The 16,798-nt window shown below is 39.2% G+C and overlaps 1 non-coding gene across 1 annotated transcript; it reads left to right on the top strand.

Moving 5' to 3' along the window:
* Positions 1-12,920: 12,920 nt before the first annotated feature.
* On the top strand, positions 12,921-13,083 carry LOC133255433 (U1 spliceosomal RNA). The gene has a single exon (XR_009738939.1). It is a non-coding gene; the product is annotated as a U1 spliceosomal RNA (small nuclear RNA).
* The last annotated feature ends 3,715 nt before the right edge of the window (positions 13,084-16,798 follow it).

The raw sequence follows: 16,798 nt of genomic DNA, 5'->3' as shown, positions 1-16,798 counted from the left end.
GGCAAGGCTAGCTCTTGTAAATAGTCTTCTTTCCCAGAGTTTTCCCTGGCTCTGTTCATATGTAGTTCTTACAGATGTACCCTTGGCTTAGAAAGGTTTATAGCTTTGTACTAGTCATTTAAAAATTTAAGCCTATGACTATGCACAACTAAGACTACACCATAATAATACTTAAGTGATCATGTTCCTGGAAAAACTCAGGAATGCTTTTTGGTGAATTCTTTCCTTAAGGACTAGCACTGCTGCTACTGCTAAGTCACTTCAGTCGTGTCCGACTCTGTGCGACACCACAGACGGCAGCCCACCAGGGTCCCCCGTGCAATACAATACAATTGGATAAAAGCAATTGAACACATAACTTGGTCATATTTTGATAATATTTTGACATAAATGCTGTTAATACTGACTGTACATTTTTAGGCGTGTCTTAGACTTTTATGTTTATACTAAAAAATGCAAACAAGTTGTTAGAGCTGTTCCAAACTCCTGATTCAGTTTAATGGAAGTAGTCCTAGACTGCAGTGTGAATTCCTTTAAAGAACCATTTGCAAATATTTGTTACTATGAATTGGATTTTAATCTCAATACCATTAAACTAAATCGAAATTTTAAAAATAGACTGGATGCTGTCAGCTGAGGTAGATGTTGGGGGGCATGTAAGACTATAACTTTCATTAAAATTGCTGAATGTGCACGCTAACATATATCATTTACATTCTTATTATATTATGTATAAAAATATAAGCTTTTATTTCAACATAGGTTTTCACTGTTAAAACTGTTTCAAATCCACTGAGCTGAGTCTTCAGCAAGATGTGAGGATGGGTGGGGTAGCGAAAGGTGTGTCTAACTTACTTATAAAGTTGCTTGAGTTTCTGTCTAGGTCTTCAGTTTCCCCACTCACATCAACCCGTGTACCTTGAGTCTAAATGCTCTTGTCTTCTGTGTTTGATTGTTCATTTGTTTTAGTTTTCATTCCCCCCTCCCATCAAAAACTAATTTCACAGTATAAAGATCAGTGGTTGCCAAAGGCTAGGGTGAAGGAAGGGGAATAGGCAGAGAACAGAGGATTTTTAGGGCAGTGAAACCTCACTGGAGGATACTATAATGGTGGATATATGTCATTATACGTTTGTCCAGACCTACAAAATATATAGCACCAAGGGTGAACTCTAATGTATACTGTGGTTTGGGGTGATAACAATGTGTTAATTTATGTTCATCAATTGTAACGAATGTTCCACGCTAGTAGGGGATGTTGAAAACATAACATGGGTGGGGGACGGGTTACATGGGAAATCTCTGGACCTTCCATTCAATTTTGCTGTGAACCTGAAAATACCCTAAGAAATAAGTCTATTAAAGACAAACTGATATCCCTTTGTCATACTAAAGTGCAAATGATGGATGAAAGATTAAAGTGCTGTCTCTCGTAAGGACCCTTGGCTTTCAACAGGGAGACAAGCTGTAAAATTGATGGGCTGAAGCTTCAATTCTGGCTGCAAGTGGATGTGAGAGTTTAAGAACATCACAGCCCTCTCATGAATCATAAGGAGAGGAGGGGAGCAGAGATGAAAGGCAAAGGGAAAGATTGAAAAAGCAGAAGAATTGAGGGCACAGGATTTATGCTCTGATTTTGGCACTATAATTTCCAGGATGAGTGATCTTGAGAACACCCTGAGACTCGTTTTTCTCACCTGAGAGAACATCCTATCGGTGCTTTAATGAAGATAAATTCAGTTACTATAGGAGGACATGCTTCAGTAATTGAATTAATAAAAATATGTTGGTTATTAGTCACAAAGAAAGCAGATGTGCTTTTGAAACATTTAGTCTGCAGATTGACAATGGGAGTCAGTCTGCCTGTTTTTCTCTCCTTTTCCATTAACTATGCATCTGAACTTTATCATCTTAAAATTGAGATAATATTTACTTCCCCAGGATATTTTAAAGATTAAAAATGTATGTCTGTAAAGTGTCTGTCTGTCCTCACTCCTATCCCAAGAAGTATTCCACAAATGTTTTGGTCATTTCTTTTCCAGGGCTTCCCCTTCCCTGGTGGCTCAGTGGTAAAGAACCCACCTGCCAATGCAGGAGATGTGGGTTCAATCCCTGGGGCAGGAAGATTGCCTGGAGAAGGAAATGGCAACTCCCTCCAGCATTCTTGCCTGGGAAATCCCATGGTGGGCTACAGTCCATAGGGCTGAAAAGAGTCAGACATGACTTAGCATCTAAAGAACAACAAGAATTTCCTTCCCAAATCCATGAGAGAAGACATTACTGTCTATTTCTGAAGTTCAGCTCAATCAGAAGTCAAGCCCCATTGACTCTGGAAAGAAGAATCCCTGACTTTCCCATGACTTCTTTTAGGGCATTTACTACTTTTTATCTTCCCCTGCTCATTGTTCCCATTGCTCACTCCTCGGTCCTATGGGTGGGTTTGTGGCTTTTGCCCCCACCGTTCTATTAAAAGTGCACCTATTTTAGAGGAAGTAAACTATGAAGGTTCTAAGGACAGTTAAAAGTGAAGTGATGCATTTAGAAAGGGAGCAAAGTTTTAAAACACAGAGCAACGATCAATTCTATTTTAAATTGCACTATTTACAGTTAAGAGCATAGGGTATAAATGAGAAGTAGAATAATTCTGATTGTTACTGCGGTATATATTTCTGAAAAAGATATTTATTCTTCTTTTCTTCATGTTTGTATTCTCAGTTACCACCTGTCTGCTTGTATAGAATTAACTCCCTTTCTACCAAGCTGCTGGGTTTCTCAGGGAGTGGGGAGCTTCTGAACCTCGCGTGTGATTGCTTCCCTCAGTTTGGTAAAGAGATCAGTCACCAAGTCACCCTTTGCTCTCCAGTGATAGTTGCCACCTCTCGTTTTCACAAGAAATGATAAAACAAATGAGTCAGCCCCAAGGACCCTTCAAGAATGGCACGCGATGCTCAGGCTAGCTTCAGCTTTAGCTAGAGCTGAAAAGGTTTCAAAAAAATAAAATAAAATAAAACCTTTCAGAAATCCTTCTTTCAGACATACAGGCAGGAATCTGGCTTCTTTGCTCTCTCTCTTTGCCTCATATCTGTCTTTCTGAATTTCACTTAACTTTAAAAAAAAAAAAACACAAAGATATGATTTTTAGTTTGAACAAAAAAGCAGTGATATAGTAGCCTGTGATCTTCCTCTTTAAGGTAAGATTCTGCATAATTATGTATAAGAGAAGGTATTTGGAATAGTAGAAGAAGGCAGGCATGTTTATTCTCCTGATTTTCAGTCATTTCCTCATCAACAAGTATAATTCTAGAAAGACATTTTTGCTAATGCTGCATTGTTGGTTTCCTTTTCTTCTTGAGATAAATTTTGTTTCAATGACTTTTTCTTCACCCACCGGTTTCTCCTCTGTTGTTTTTCTAACTATGTTTTTTAAAAAATCATAATTTCTTGTTTTAAGTACTGGGAATGGTGTATATATTAAAATAATTGTCAAATAATAGGTGAAAGACAAAATATGCAGCTGAGAAATTCTAAATGAAACTCATATCTAAACTACTTTTTTGAACAGCTTTGTACATGATCACTTGTATGAAAAGGAGGTGTTAACTTATGTAGTGAATGTGAGAAGGATTTTAGTTCCTTTGAAATTTCATTACTGTTTATGTATACTCTAGAAAGAAAACAAACCAATAGCATTTTGAAATTATTTAGTCACTTATAGTATCCCACAAGCATTCTTTCTTGTTTGCAGGAGTTCAGTGTCTTGTCATCAGACTGGGTAAAGTGAAGTTGTGGGGACAAGAACTTTGGGCAACAGGACAGTGGATCAAGTTGGTGGAAAAGGAAGATTTGATATTAGAGGAACTGGTTTAGCCCAGCACAGAGCATAGACAAAGCCAACTATGTATTTTTCCAAAGCATTTGCCTTTAAAAAAAAACGGAATTTTAGTCAGGTAAAGAAGTAGGACTTCAGTCTGAGTATTTATTTTTGTCTATTTATACATTCTTTGTAATAACTCAGATCAAAAGGTTTGTATTAGATGCATTATGCTTATGTAATTGAAGAAATCAATTTATTGCTGCTAACATGAAAGTGAAAAGCGAAAGAAGTCGCTCAGTCGTGTCCGACTCTTAGCGACCCCATGGACTGCAGCCTACCAGGCTCCTCCATCCATGGGATTTTCCAGGCAAGAGTACTGGAGTGGGGTGCCATTGCCTTCTCCTAATGTTATTAAGTTATGGCAAATCTATGATCCACCCATCTGATTCAGACTGATTCAGGGTTAATGTGTGCAATGACCTGGTGATTGCCCTCTAGACAACTTCTGAAGTTTAGGAAGAGCCTGTAAACAATGCTGATAACAGTGCCTGGCAAATATTTGGCTTGGGAGTACTTAATATTTGCTGAATAAATGAATAAGCATGAAGTCAACCAGCACGTAGTTACCTATGCTCCTTTGGAGCTAATCTTAGTTTATGTTACCAATTGTACATGACAAGTTCTTTGTTTTAACTGTCTCTTATTATCTTAAAAATTACCTCTTTTTAACATCAAGAAAGGTTCCTGGCCACCCCACCCCCACCCCCACCCCCAGCTCCAGCTTTGGTATTCCAGGATTTGATTTGATTGGTCTTGAACAGAGGAGCCTGGCATGCTGCAGTCCGTGGGGTTGCAAAGAGTAGGACTGAGCAACAACAAAGCGTAAGACACAGAGGAGTGCTATATCCCCCTAGGCGATGTTCTCCCTGCCTCACTTGGCCCTTTTCAGTCAGAAGTGGAAGAATTCTGCCTTTGTTTATAAACAGCGTTCCAGTAAGAAAACACACTGATTACCACAGTGATTACAGCGTACGCTACCTGAAGGATAAATGTTAATTAGTTGTGACTAGTCCTTAACACCAGGGATGTTACAAGATTAAGAGAAGCAGATGAGAAGGAGAAGCATGATATATAAGTAAGCTGGCAGAAGGTGATTACAGGGAGTGAGCTATTATTATATGGTAATGGTTTATTGCAATAGGTCTTAACAAGGCTTTTATAGAACATATTCATATCACTTTGAAAATTCTGTTTCCTAAGGGAGGAAACAGAAGCAGAATTTGTTGACAGAGACACTCAGTACCATATTTTACAGTTTCCAGGAATGAGAAACGGTCGATTAGTCACATCAGTTGAGCGTATATGAGAGTGAAGAATGGAAGCGTTTTGCTATCCTAGGTTAGATATCGAGTAATTTTGCTATTCTTTTGGGTAGAAATACAACTAAGAGAATTGATCCAACTGGGGTTTTAAGATAAGCATACCAGATAAAGCAGGACACAGTGAAAGATTCTCAGATTAAAGAAGACCTGTGGTAAGACTGTAGAAGTTTGACCCTGGTGGCCTCCTGAAGCAATGCTGGGCATTTGTGAGAGAATGAATTCTAGAGTGAATTCCCCCAGTTTTTTGTTTTTGCTTTTTCAAATTTTTGGCTGTATTGGGTCTTCACCGCTGCATGCGGGCTTTCTCTAGTTGCAGTGAGCAGGGGCTACTCTTAGTGGCAGAGCATGGGCTTCTCACTGTGGAGCATGGCTTCTAGGGTGCCTGGGCTCAGTAATTGTGTCGTATGGGCTTAGTTGCCCTGTGGCTTGTGGGATCTTCCCAGAGCAGGGATTGAACCTGTTTCCCCTGGGTTGGCAGGCGAATTCTTAACCACCGGACAACCAGGGAAGTCCTCACCCCCCAATTTTAAGTCTAGACGTTTGGTCACGGGTTAAGTATTAATATAAACACAGAGTGTATCCAAAGAAAAACCAGTCTTTCATGTATTTAATTACAAAGAATAACAAGTAGCAAACTTTTAGAACTTTTTATTTTTTACCAACTCTTCCATCTCTGGTGGAGGAACAATGGGGGGTTCTGGGGTTAAGGAATCGTGTTAGATACTTATACTTCAGTTCAGTTCAGTTCAGTCGCTCGGTCGTGTCCAATGCTTTGCGACCCCATGAATCACAGCACGCCAGGTCTCCCTGTCCATCACCAACTCCTGGAGTCTACCCAAACTCATGTCCATTGAGTCAGTGATGCTATCCAGCCATCTCATCCTCTGTCGTCCACTTCTCATACTTATACCTATCCCACACCAAAAAATTTGCATTGCATCACTGACTCGATGAACATGAATTTGAGCAAGTTTCAGGAGTTGGTGATGGACAGGGAAGCCTGGTGTGCTATCCTCCATGGGATTGCAAAGAGTTGGACATGACTGAGCGATTGAACTGAACTGAATGGATAAGCTCTGTTGTTACCAATCCCAGGCTACTGCCCCACACCTTGTGATCTTTCTTTATTAAGCCCCTCTTAAATTATCTTAATTTGAAGTTACCATCTTTTTCCTCCTGGAATCCTGATATATTACTTGAGCTCATGAAAGAATATGAGTCATTCTCAGTGTGAGGTGAGAGTTTTGTAAGTAAGAGCAATCTGGGAAAGACAGGGAGAGACAGAGACAGAGAGAGAGTTCACTGGTGGATCACCCAACATGTGATGATTCCTGCTGGCCCAGTGGGACCCACTCCCTGGGAATGGCTTGGTCTGCTGCAGCTGGAAGTCTTACTTCTCTATTTCCAGGTAGGATCATTTAATACTGTAGTACTTTCCTTGGGAATCTACCACAAACCCCTCTAACTTTCCTTTGGTAACATCACCGTCTCTTCGGTCAGGGTTCTTCCTTTTCTTCTTAAAATTAGCCTAAGTTGTGAGGTCATTGCATCATTGTAGCACCCACGCCCTGCTCCCTTGTGAGTTTAGAATAAAAGTCATAGGATATTTGTCTGACCTTATTTAGTTATCTATTTTATATATAGTAGTGTGTATATGTCAATCCCAATTTCCCAATTTCCCAATTTATTCCTTCCCCCTTTTGCCCTCTGATAACCACAAGTTTGTTTTTTACATCTGTGACTCTATTTCTGTTTTGTAAATAAGTTCATTTGTATCATTTGTTTAGATTCCACTTTTTGGATTCCATTTTTAGATATCCATATAAGTGATATCATATGTTATCTGTTGTACAGCACAGGGAACTCCACTCAGTACTCTGTAATGACTTATATAGGAAAAGAAACTTAAAAAGATTCATACATGTATATGTATAACTGATTCACTTAGCTGTACAGCAGAAACTAACACAACGTTGTAAGTCAACTACGTGTGTGTGTGCTTAGTCGCTCAGTTGTGTCCGACTCTTCCCAGCCTCATGGGCTATAGCCCGCCAGGCTTCTCTGTCCGTGGGATTCTCCAGGAAAAATCCTGGACTGGGTAGCCATTCCTTTCTCCAGAGGATCTTCCCAACCCAAAGATTGAACTCAGGTCTCCTGCATTGCAGACTGACTCCACAGTCTGAGGCACCAGGGAAGCTAAATCAACTATATGTCTATAAAGATTAAAACAAAAAAAAAGAATCAAAGTCAAAGGGTTTTTAAGTTGTAAGAGTTATTTGAAGCCATGTAGTACAACTTCCTCATTTCACACATAAGAATCTGAGGTTTCTGTAGCCAATGCGGAAGGGGCTCGTGCAAAGCCCCACCACAGCTTGTGGTTATCCCAGTCTTAGAAACCTGAAGTCCTGTTTTCCCTGGTCTAATTTCTCTGTCCAGACACTTTGGGCTTAACAGGTGATGCTATTCAGATTAGAGGTCTGAGGGACAAAGGCCTCCATGGGGAGTTTTGCAGAATAAATAGGGAGAAGAGAAAAACACAAAACAGGGAAACTGTTTTAACTCCTGTGAGAATTTTCTCAGGTAAGCTTTGAGGACTGTGCTTTTCCAGGAATCCTACCACAATCCAGCCAACAAAACTTCTTGCTATTTTTTCCAATAGTGTGGATGTTTTCAGCAAATAGTCAGGGTTATTCATGAGGCAGGGAGCTTAAGAAAGCTGTTCACTTCCTCCCCTGCTTTACTTTAGTCACGCCCAGTAAATGAGGGCTCCAGGGGAACTCAGAGGCCGTGTGTGCAAGGCTGAGCTGGACTTAAGCTCTGACCTGTTAGTTACTGGAAATAATCCTCTGAGTGGAGCCAATAAATGTTCAAGAATTGCTGTCAATCCTTGGATCCCAGGATTATTCATTATAATTAAAATTTATTCTTAATGTAATATACCTGGTCTCTAACACTAATATTTTACTTTTAAATGTGGCAGTCTGGGGACTTCCCTGGTGGTCCAGTGGTTATGACTCTATGCTTCCACTGCATGGGGCACAGGTTTCCCTGCTTGGGAAAGTAATACCCTACCTGCCCCCAAATAAATAAAGAGTGAAGAGTACTTTGTTTTTAATCTAGCAATCTCAGAGGCAGAATATGCACGTGACCCCCTTCAGTAAAAGAGATACTTTTCTTAACCATTTGAATAAAAATTAGAAATACTGAAATGGCATTCTTTCATTTTATCTCCCTTGTATCATCATTTTGTAGGGTTCTTTTGTGTATACATTTCTACTAACTTCAAAGGGCAGAACCTGAGATTTGATGAGCTATCAAAAGCTGGCAGAAAAAAGTATAGAACAGCTACTTTTAGTAATTTGGATGTTTGGAAGGACATACTTTCATACGCTGTATTAGTTTCCTAGGTCTAGCATGACAAAGTACTGGGTGGCTTAGAGAAACAGAAAATTGTGGTTTCATAGATCTGGAGACCTGAAGTTTGAAAGCAAGGTGTCAGCAGGGCCATGGTCCTTCCGAAGGGTCTAGGAAAGTGTCTGTTTGGGGGTTTCTCTCCTAGCTTCTGGCATTCCTTGGCTTGTAGATGACCATTTTCTCTTTGAGTCACTTCACATCATAGTCCATCTGCATGCTCAGTCACTTCAGTTGTGTCCGACTCTTTGTGTTCTCATGGACTGTAGCCCGCCAGGTTCCTCTGTCCATGGGATTCTTTAGGCAAGAATACTGGAGTGGGTTGCCATGCCCTCCTCCAGGGGATCTTCCTGAACCAGAGCTCAAGCCTGTATCTCCTGCATCTTCTGCATTGCAGGTAGGCTCTTTCCTGCTGTGCCACTGGGAAAGCCCTCTGGGTCTGTGTCCAAATTTCCCCCTTTTATACCGACATCAGTCATACTGGAATAAAGCCTACCCTAATTGCCCTATTTTAATTTGATTATAAAGACCTTCTCTTTAAATAAGGTCACATTCTAAGGTGCTGGGGGTTAAGACGGCAACACATCTTTTTTGAGGGGGACACAGCTCATACCGTGACAAAATAGTCTGTTGAAGTTGAATGGAATTGCTTCTCAAGATTGCTGAACTACTCAGACCCAATCGTTCTGATGGGGATTTTTCACCAGCTCATCTAGAGCCCACCTTTCCTTGGCGTGCTGCTTATGGCAAATTAGGATACAACTGTGTGTTTAAAATGAGTGATCTTGAGGCACATGCTGGTGGGGCTTGCTGTTTTTCTTTCTGCCCTTTCTGGGTTGCATGTGAAACTGAGACATTGCTTAAAAATTAATGACAGCGGGATGCTTATCTTGTGATCCAAGTCATAAGATTGTGGCTTCAGGCAGAGCTGCAAAAGTTGAAAAATCACAAAACAAAAGTGCACTTTTTTGGAAATTTGGTTAGAAGATAGACAATGTTGTGTTTTGTAATGATTATATTTTTATCCAAAGTTACTAATAATATTTGTTTCTTTTGGATTAAGCACCCTCCTGTCTTTAAAAGAGGATGGGGCTTTCCTGGTGACTCAGATGGTAAAGTATCTGCCTGCAATGAGGGAGACCTGGGTTTAATCCTTGGGTAGAGAAGATTTCCCTGGAGAAAGGAATGGTTACCCACTCCTGTATTCTTGCCTGGAGAAACCCATGGTCAGAAGAGCCTGGTGGGCTATAGTCCATGGGGTCACAAAGAGTTGGACATGACTGAGTGACTAACACTTTATCTCACTTTATTTAAAAATAAAAGATACAAAATAATTTCTAATTATATATCTTCTAACTATGTGAAAATGTCTACATTTCAAAAAAGGTTTTACATGGCTAAAATATTGGGTTGGCCAAAAAGTTTGATTTCAGTTTTTTGTAAGATGTTATGGAAAGACCAAGATGAACTTTTTGGTCAACTCAATACAAGAGGATACGAAAATTATAGTATTATTTAAGGACTCTACAGGCATTTTGATTCACTAAGCCATACTCAAATGTATGGAAACATTTACTTTTTTAGACCAGTAAAATCAGAAACACATGAATTTGCAAAATGACACGTCTCGGTGTAATCAAAACTCAGTTTGCCATTTTTAAATTGTCACCTAGGCAACCCCAGTACTACTGCTTATACTGCTACTAATGCTGATACTCCTACTATTAATAACAGTTGATGCTTACTGAGCACATATTCTGTGTCAGGCACTGTTTCAAGTGCTTTGCCACTTTGGAGGCCAGGCTGTGTAGGGCCAAAGATGTATGGGGACAAATCTATATCTGGTGCGGACAAATCTATATCTCCCAGCTGATGGACTAGGGGACGTAGACATCCTGAGGGAATGAGGAGTATCACTCAAGTCTTGAGTATTGATGCTGGGGAGGTTCCCCTACGAAGAAACATTTAAAGAACATGAATGTTGGCTCATATGAGTCACCTTCACCATCCCCCATGCCCAAAGAACATAGTCATTCAGCAAAGAACTATAACTCCCCTTGCCTTTTCTCCTTGCTTTTACTTACCATTCCTAGAAAAAAATCAAGATCTTCAGTTAAATTTGAATTTCAGGTATACAACGAACACTTTTAATTATAAATATAAGTATATCCCATGCAATATTTGGGACATGTTTATATTAAAAAATATATGTCATTTGTCTGAATTTCAAATATTACTAGGCATCTCATATTTTAATCTATTAAATCTGGCACTTACCCCACCCCAACTTTCCCCAAAGAGCTGGCTATTAAGTGAATGGTGAGAAGAAAAGAACAAAGTTATTTTGTTTTCTGAATTAATGTTGTGATTTGAGATGTAAAAGTCTTCCCCCAAAAATAAGTAGAAAAGTCAATAAATCTCCCAAGGTCTTCAGGCAAGGGGCAATTACTATAATGAATACATTTGAAAAATATTAGGTAAGAATAAAAAATAAAAGTTATATTTTGAGTACACCACAAATCTTCTTTGTGAGATGATCCAGGTCTATTTTAGTTGACTTTATTGAGCTGTTCCTCTCCAGGACCATAATAACTATTAACTTCTCTTACAGTTCATGTTCTTTGGAACACATTTTGGGAAATTCTGTTTTGTTTTATAACTTTGTGATATATTTAACTTAAGTGCTGTACTGTAGAATTCTCGCAAAACTGCTGGAGGAACTTTGAGGTCTTTTGAGGTTTGAAATAAAACTCAACTCAAATGGGCTTAAACAACAAGAGAAAACAACCAACAGAGTAAAGTTCAGGTGACTGGAAAGTCCAGATGTAGGGAGGACCTAGGTTCATTGAACTAGCAGCTCAGCCATGCCAGTAAAAACTCAGTTTTAAAATTTTGTTTTGTGTTGCTTTGTTTTTCTGTCTTGTCTCTTAACTGTTAACCACGTTAATTTTATTCTGACTGGCCCCCCTGCTGTTAATAAGGTGGTTGCAAGTTTCCATGCAGCCCAGCTGGGGAGATAACAATGCTGACCCGACACTCTGAACTGCCTAGTTAACTGGTCACATGCTCACCCTGTGGTGGCTGTGGCCTAGGTGTGGAAGGAACCAAGGAGCTGAAGTCTATTAAGGCTTTTCTATGGGCCTGAGAGTAGGTTCAGCTTTTACCAAAACACATGAGCTGGGTGGGAAGGAGCAGATGACTGCCTGAGGGTGGGGGTAAAGCATCGGAATGGACACTGGCTCAATTGACAGGTGTCCGATGCAGCTGGGAATTTTAAGTTTCTGTCATTGACTGCAGGCAGGGGTGATGCTCACAACTGTTTAACAGCCTGCATCTTCATGGGCACCACTTCAGGAGGAACCTGTCTCCCATGGGCCTCCTGCTTACACAGGGTTAACCCTTTAGTTGGTTGATGTTGAAGGGCCCAGGAGCTCCTAGGAAAGATGACCGAAGGCCAGGAGAGGTGAGCACTTAGAGTACTCAGGGGTGGCTACTTACCACCAGCAACAGAAATGTATCACTATCTTAACAACATTTATAATAGTACCCATGTGTATCAGCTTAATGATTTTTTAAAATAACACAAAGGACTTTTGCTTCTGAATAAGACTCTACACTTAGTTTCTTCATTTGAAAAATGAGTGGGTTGAGGTAGATGATTTTACAAGTCCTTTTGACAGAAATGTTTATGTTGTATTCTATAAAAATTGCATAAATAAGCCTTTAACTCTGTCATGCACATAGTGATATGTCTGTATTATACAGAATATTATAAACAGTTGTTATACATTTTAAAATGCAGAGAACCACATTTCCATTTGAAATTTGGCACAATAAATCTAACAATTTGGATCTGAATTTAACTAGATTTTTACATTGAAAATTTTGAATACATTACTTCTAAAGGCCATGAGGATTCTCTTATTGTGTCTCACTCTGTGTTTTATAGTAAAGCAAGGGGGAAAAACAATCATTTATCATATTAAAAACTCATTTTTTTTAAACATGTTAAGACTCCTTGAGGAAAACATAGGCAGATTTATGTCTTTGACATAAATCACAGCAATACGTTTTTGGGATCCTTCTCCTAAAGCAAAGGAAATAAAAGCAAAAATAAACAAATAGGACCTAATTAAGATTCAAAGATTTTGCACAGCAAAGGAGACCATTAACAAAACAGAAAGACCATCTACTTAATAGGAGGGGTTATGGGAGAAAATTTTTGCAAATGATATGACAAATAAGGGGTTAATATTAAATGCATATAAATAGCTCATACAAAAAGAAATTTTTTAAAAAAATTGAAAAATGGGATACTTACCTGGCAGGGGAGTTACCATGATCACGAATGTGGTTTGCCCCAGGTGAGACTTACCCATTGCACTCTGGGTGTGCTGACCCCTCTGATTTCTCCAAACATGGGAAACTCGGCTGCATAACTTGTGGTAGAGGGGACTGCATTTACACTTTCCCCGAAGGGGAAAAAATGGGCAGAAGAAGTGGATGTATATTTTTCCAAAGAGGGAATGCAGATGGCCAACAGGCACTTGAAAAGATTGCTAATCATCAGGGAAGTGCAAGTCAAAATCACAGTGAGCTGTCACTGCACATCTGTCAGACTGGCTATTAACAAAATGAAGACAAATGACAAATGTTGTCAAGGATGTGGAGAAAAGGAAACACTTGTACACTGTTGGGGGGAATGTAAATTGGTGTAGCCACTATGGAAACCATAATGGAGGTTTCTCAAAAAATTAAAAATAGAACTACCATATGACCCAGCAATTCCACTCCTGGGTACATATCTGAAAAACACAGAAACACTAATTCGAAAAGATCATGCAACCCAATGTTCTTAACAGGATTGTTTACAATTGCCAAGGCATGGAAACAATGTCCATCGACAGATGAATGGATTAAAGAAGATTCAATTGTATGTATATATATACATACATACAATTGAATACACACACACATGATACAATATTATTCAGCCATAGAAAAGAATGAAATTTTGCCAATTGAAGCTACGTGGATGGAAGTGGAAGGCATTACACTAGGTGAAATATGTCAGACAAAGAAAAGTACAATGTATCACACGCTGCTAAGTCTCTTCAGTCTGTCCGACTCTGTGCGACCCCATAGACGGCAGCCCACCAGGCTCCCTCATCCCTGGGATTCTCCAGGCAAGAACACTGGAGTGGATTGCCATTTCCTTCTCCAATGCGTGAAAGTGAAGTCGCTCAGTCGTATCCAACTCTTAGCAACCCCATGGACTGTGGCCCACCAGGGTCCTCCATCCATGGGATTTTCCAGGCAAGAGTACTGGAGTGGGGTGCCATTGCCTTCTCTGAATGTATCACATATGTGGATCTAAAAAATATAACAAACTAGTGAATAAAACAAAAGAAGCAGATTCACCCAGAGAAAGAACAAACCAGTGGTTACCAGTGGGGAGAGGGAAAGGGGAGTGGCAACATAGGGTAGGAGAAAACAAACAAACAAACATTATTATGGGATTATATGAAATCATGTGTGTGAAACTTTTGCAAATTGTAAAGCCTTCATAGAATTTAAAGCATCTTTGATTTAGTTAAAAAGTTAGTGCTGTTTTTACTTTAACGGAAAGTGGAGCAGCACAAAAACAGAAATGATTAAAGAAAAATTGAAGATGGAAGTCATGCATTCATGTGAAGATGGTTCAGTGGCTGAAGTAAGCCAATCATGGCAGGCTTATCCAATGGTGGAGGATATAGAGGGGTTAATGACTCTGAGGTCATTCCCCTCTCCCACTGGGTCAGTGTCTTTATAGGGTAGAGCTGGAGAAGGCAATGGCACCCCACTCCAGTATTCTTGCCTGGAAAATCCCATGGACGGAGGAGCCTGGTAGGTTGCAGCCCATGGGGTCGCTAAGAGTCGAACACGACTGAGCGACTTCACTTTGAGTTTTCACTTTCATGCATTGGAGGAGGAAATGGCAACCCACTCCAGTGTTCTTGCCTGGAGAATCCCATGGACAGAGGAGCCTGGTGGGCTGCCGTCTATGGGGTCGCACAGAATCGGACATGACTGAAGTGACTTGGCAGCAGCAGCAGCAGAAGTGCAGTTGGAGAAGGTGAATTTTTCTCCTAGGCTCCACCTGTCTGTTCTAACTCTCCCTGAGAAGCCTTCCCAACACTGTACATTCTCAGCTGGCTAGTCATCTTAGATATAAAAAACCACAGAGGAGGAACTTTTTGCTAAAATAAATGGAAAATCAGCAACAATGATGATGCTGTTCCCTATCTTCCACTCCCTTACTTGTCCCTCTGCCAATCACACCCCCTGCCCCAAAACAGAGTTGTTTCTCCCAGAGGGCAATGTTGTTAAGCACCACAATTATAGGCAAGTGGGAAGAATACTATATTTCTTATTTTCTCTACATAGAGACATAAATAAAATATATGTGATATTTTGATCTTTGTTTGATGAAGTACTTTAAACATTTGCAGATCTACATTTGTAGGTTTTTCTGCACTTTAACTCATCAAAAATGTCAAAGCCAAGAAAGGCTTTGACTTTCACAGAGGGAACTTCTTGCCTGTAGCTAGCACTTTCTTCTATCTTCAGAGCAAAACCGTGGCTTCGTAAATCCTTATGTTCCTCCTTCCCTCTTTATATATAATTTCTGATAGAGTTATAGATATACATATACAACTGTGTTAATTAACCCAGCTGAAAAACCTTACTTACAGAGACTTCTAAGGAAAGACATCTATGTCTGATCCTCTTCTTGCTTTAAAGATATTTTCTGTTATAGCACTAGCAAGAACTAAATAATAAATATATTATAATGCTTTGAATAAAAATAGTTCTCAAACATAGTTGATAAAATTTGTTGCCCAAGAGCTAAAATAAATTTACTAGCTGTGAATGAGGATGCTGATTTTTTGGGTCTACCTGTTTAGGTATGTATATACTATGACTAATATATAATGTTACATGACATTTATATACACTTCAACAACTTGATACATTTTAAGTCCTCATAATTAAATTACTAAAAATTTGTTAAAATATATATTTTTATGTTCCTGCATATAGGATCAATAAATAATATAAAAACAAAATAGACTTTATTTGTGTGACCTATCTCAACAACTCCATGGAAAACAGTGTTATCCTCATTTAACAGGTAAAAACTTGAGGCAGAGAATGTCAATAGCTTGTCCAAGTTCATATCGATGTTACTAGTGGTCTGTTGTTATGGTTTCTAACTCAAATTTTCTGATTTTAAAGCCCTTATGTTTCCAACTATATTACATTATACTTTTGTAGTTATGCCATTATTTTAAGGCATTCTTCTTTTGAATTTTCCAGGGAAGTGGGAGAAAGGTGCAAGAAAACTCCAATAATAGCCACAATATTACTTATCATTATAGCACTAAGAATTATTACCTATTACTTAAGGTGTCATTGAGGACTTTCCTTAAGCCAGATAATCAAGATACTTATCAGAGGCACACTTTTATAATTCTCTGCTTTATGTATGATTTTATATATGAAGTATGAAAATGCATAAAATGCTTGTTATTCCATTGTATAGCATGCTCTATTTTGACATGTCAGTAAGGAAAGCACTTCCCCAAAGAATTCTTGAACCTTCAGAAAATTTTATTCTCTCAGAAGAAAAAAGAAGTTTTCTTCCTATGTTAGCTCTAGTTTGCAGAGAAGCAGACCTCAAGACAAGAATAGGCAAGAGATATATTGGAGATGGAGCTAGAGAAGGTAGGGAGAGACCTTTGGACTGAGATGGAGGGTCTGACTGCTATGAGAAAAGAGGGGAAGGGAGGAGGATGGCGTGGATTAAATTAAGTGTGTTAATACATGTGAAGCACTTTATAGATCGTTGGGAGTTGTAGATATTTATTATGAGTCATCTTCCCTGTGCATTTTTCTTGGTAATAGAGCTGTACTGTTACAATGGAAAATTGATGTTAGGCCAGTGGTTCTCCTTCCTTGAGAGCTTAGTAAACAATATTCAGATGTCAACGATGCTACAATACTTTGTAGGTAAATCCGAGTGAAGTAGAAAAATGCTAAAGTCACCATTCATTCTCGTATGACTGCTCAAATAAAAAGTTCATTACTTGTATTTCAGAAAGTTTTCACTTGGAAATATTTTCACTTTTTCCAGAAATATCATATTATT

This window comes from Bos javanicus, chromosome 1, assembly GCF_032452875.1.
Source record: "Bos javanicus breed banteng chromosome 1, ARS-OSU_banteng_1.0, whole genome shotgun sequence".
In the NCBI taxonomy this organism is placed as follows: Eukaryota; Metazoa; Chordata; class Mammalia; order Artiodactyla; family Bovidae; genus Bos; species Bos javanicus.
Note: the sequence above shows the minus strand (reverse complement) of the source record. Positions and strands in the feature narration are given on the sequence as shown.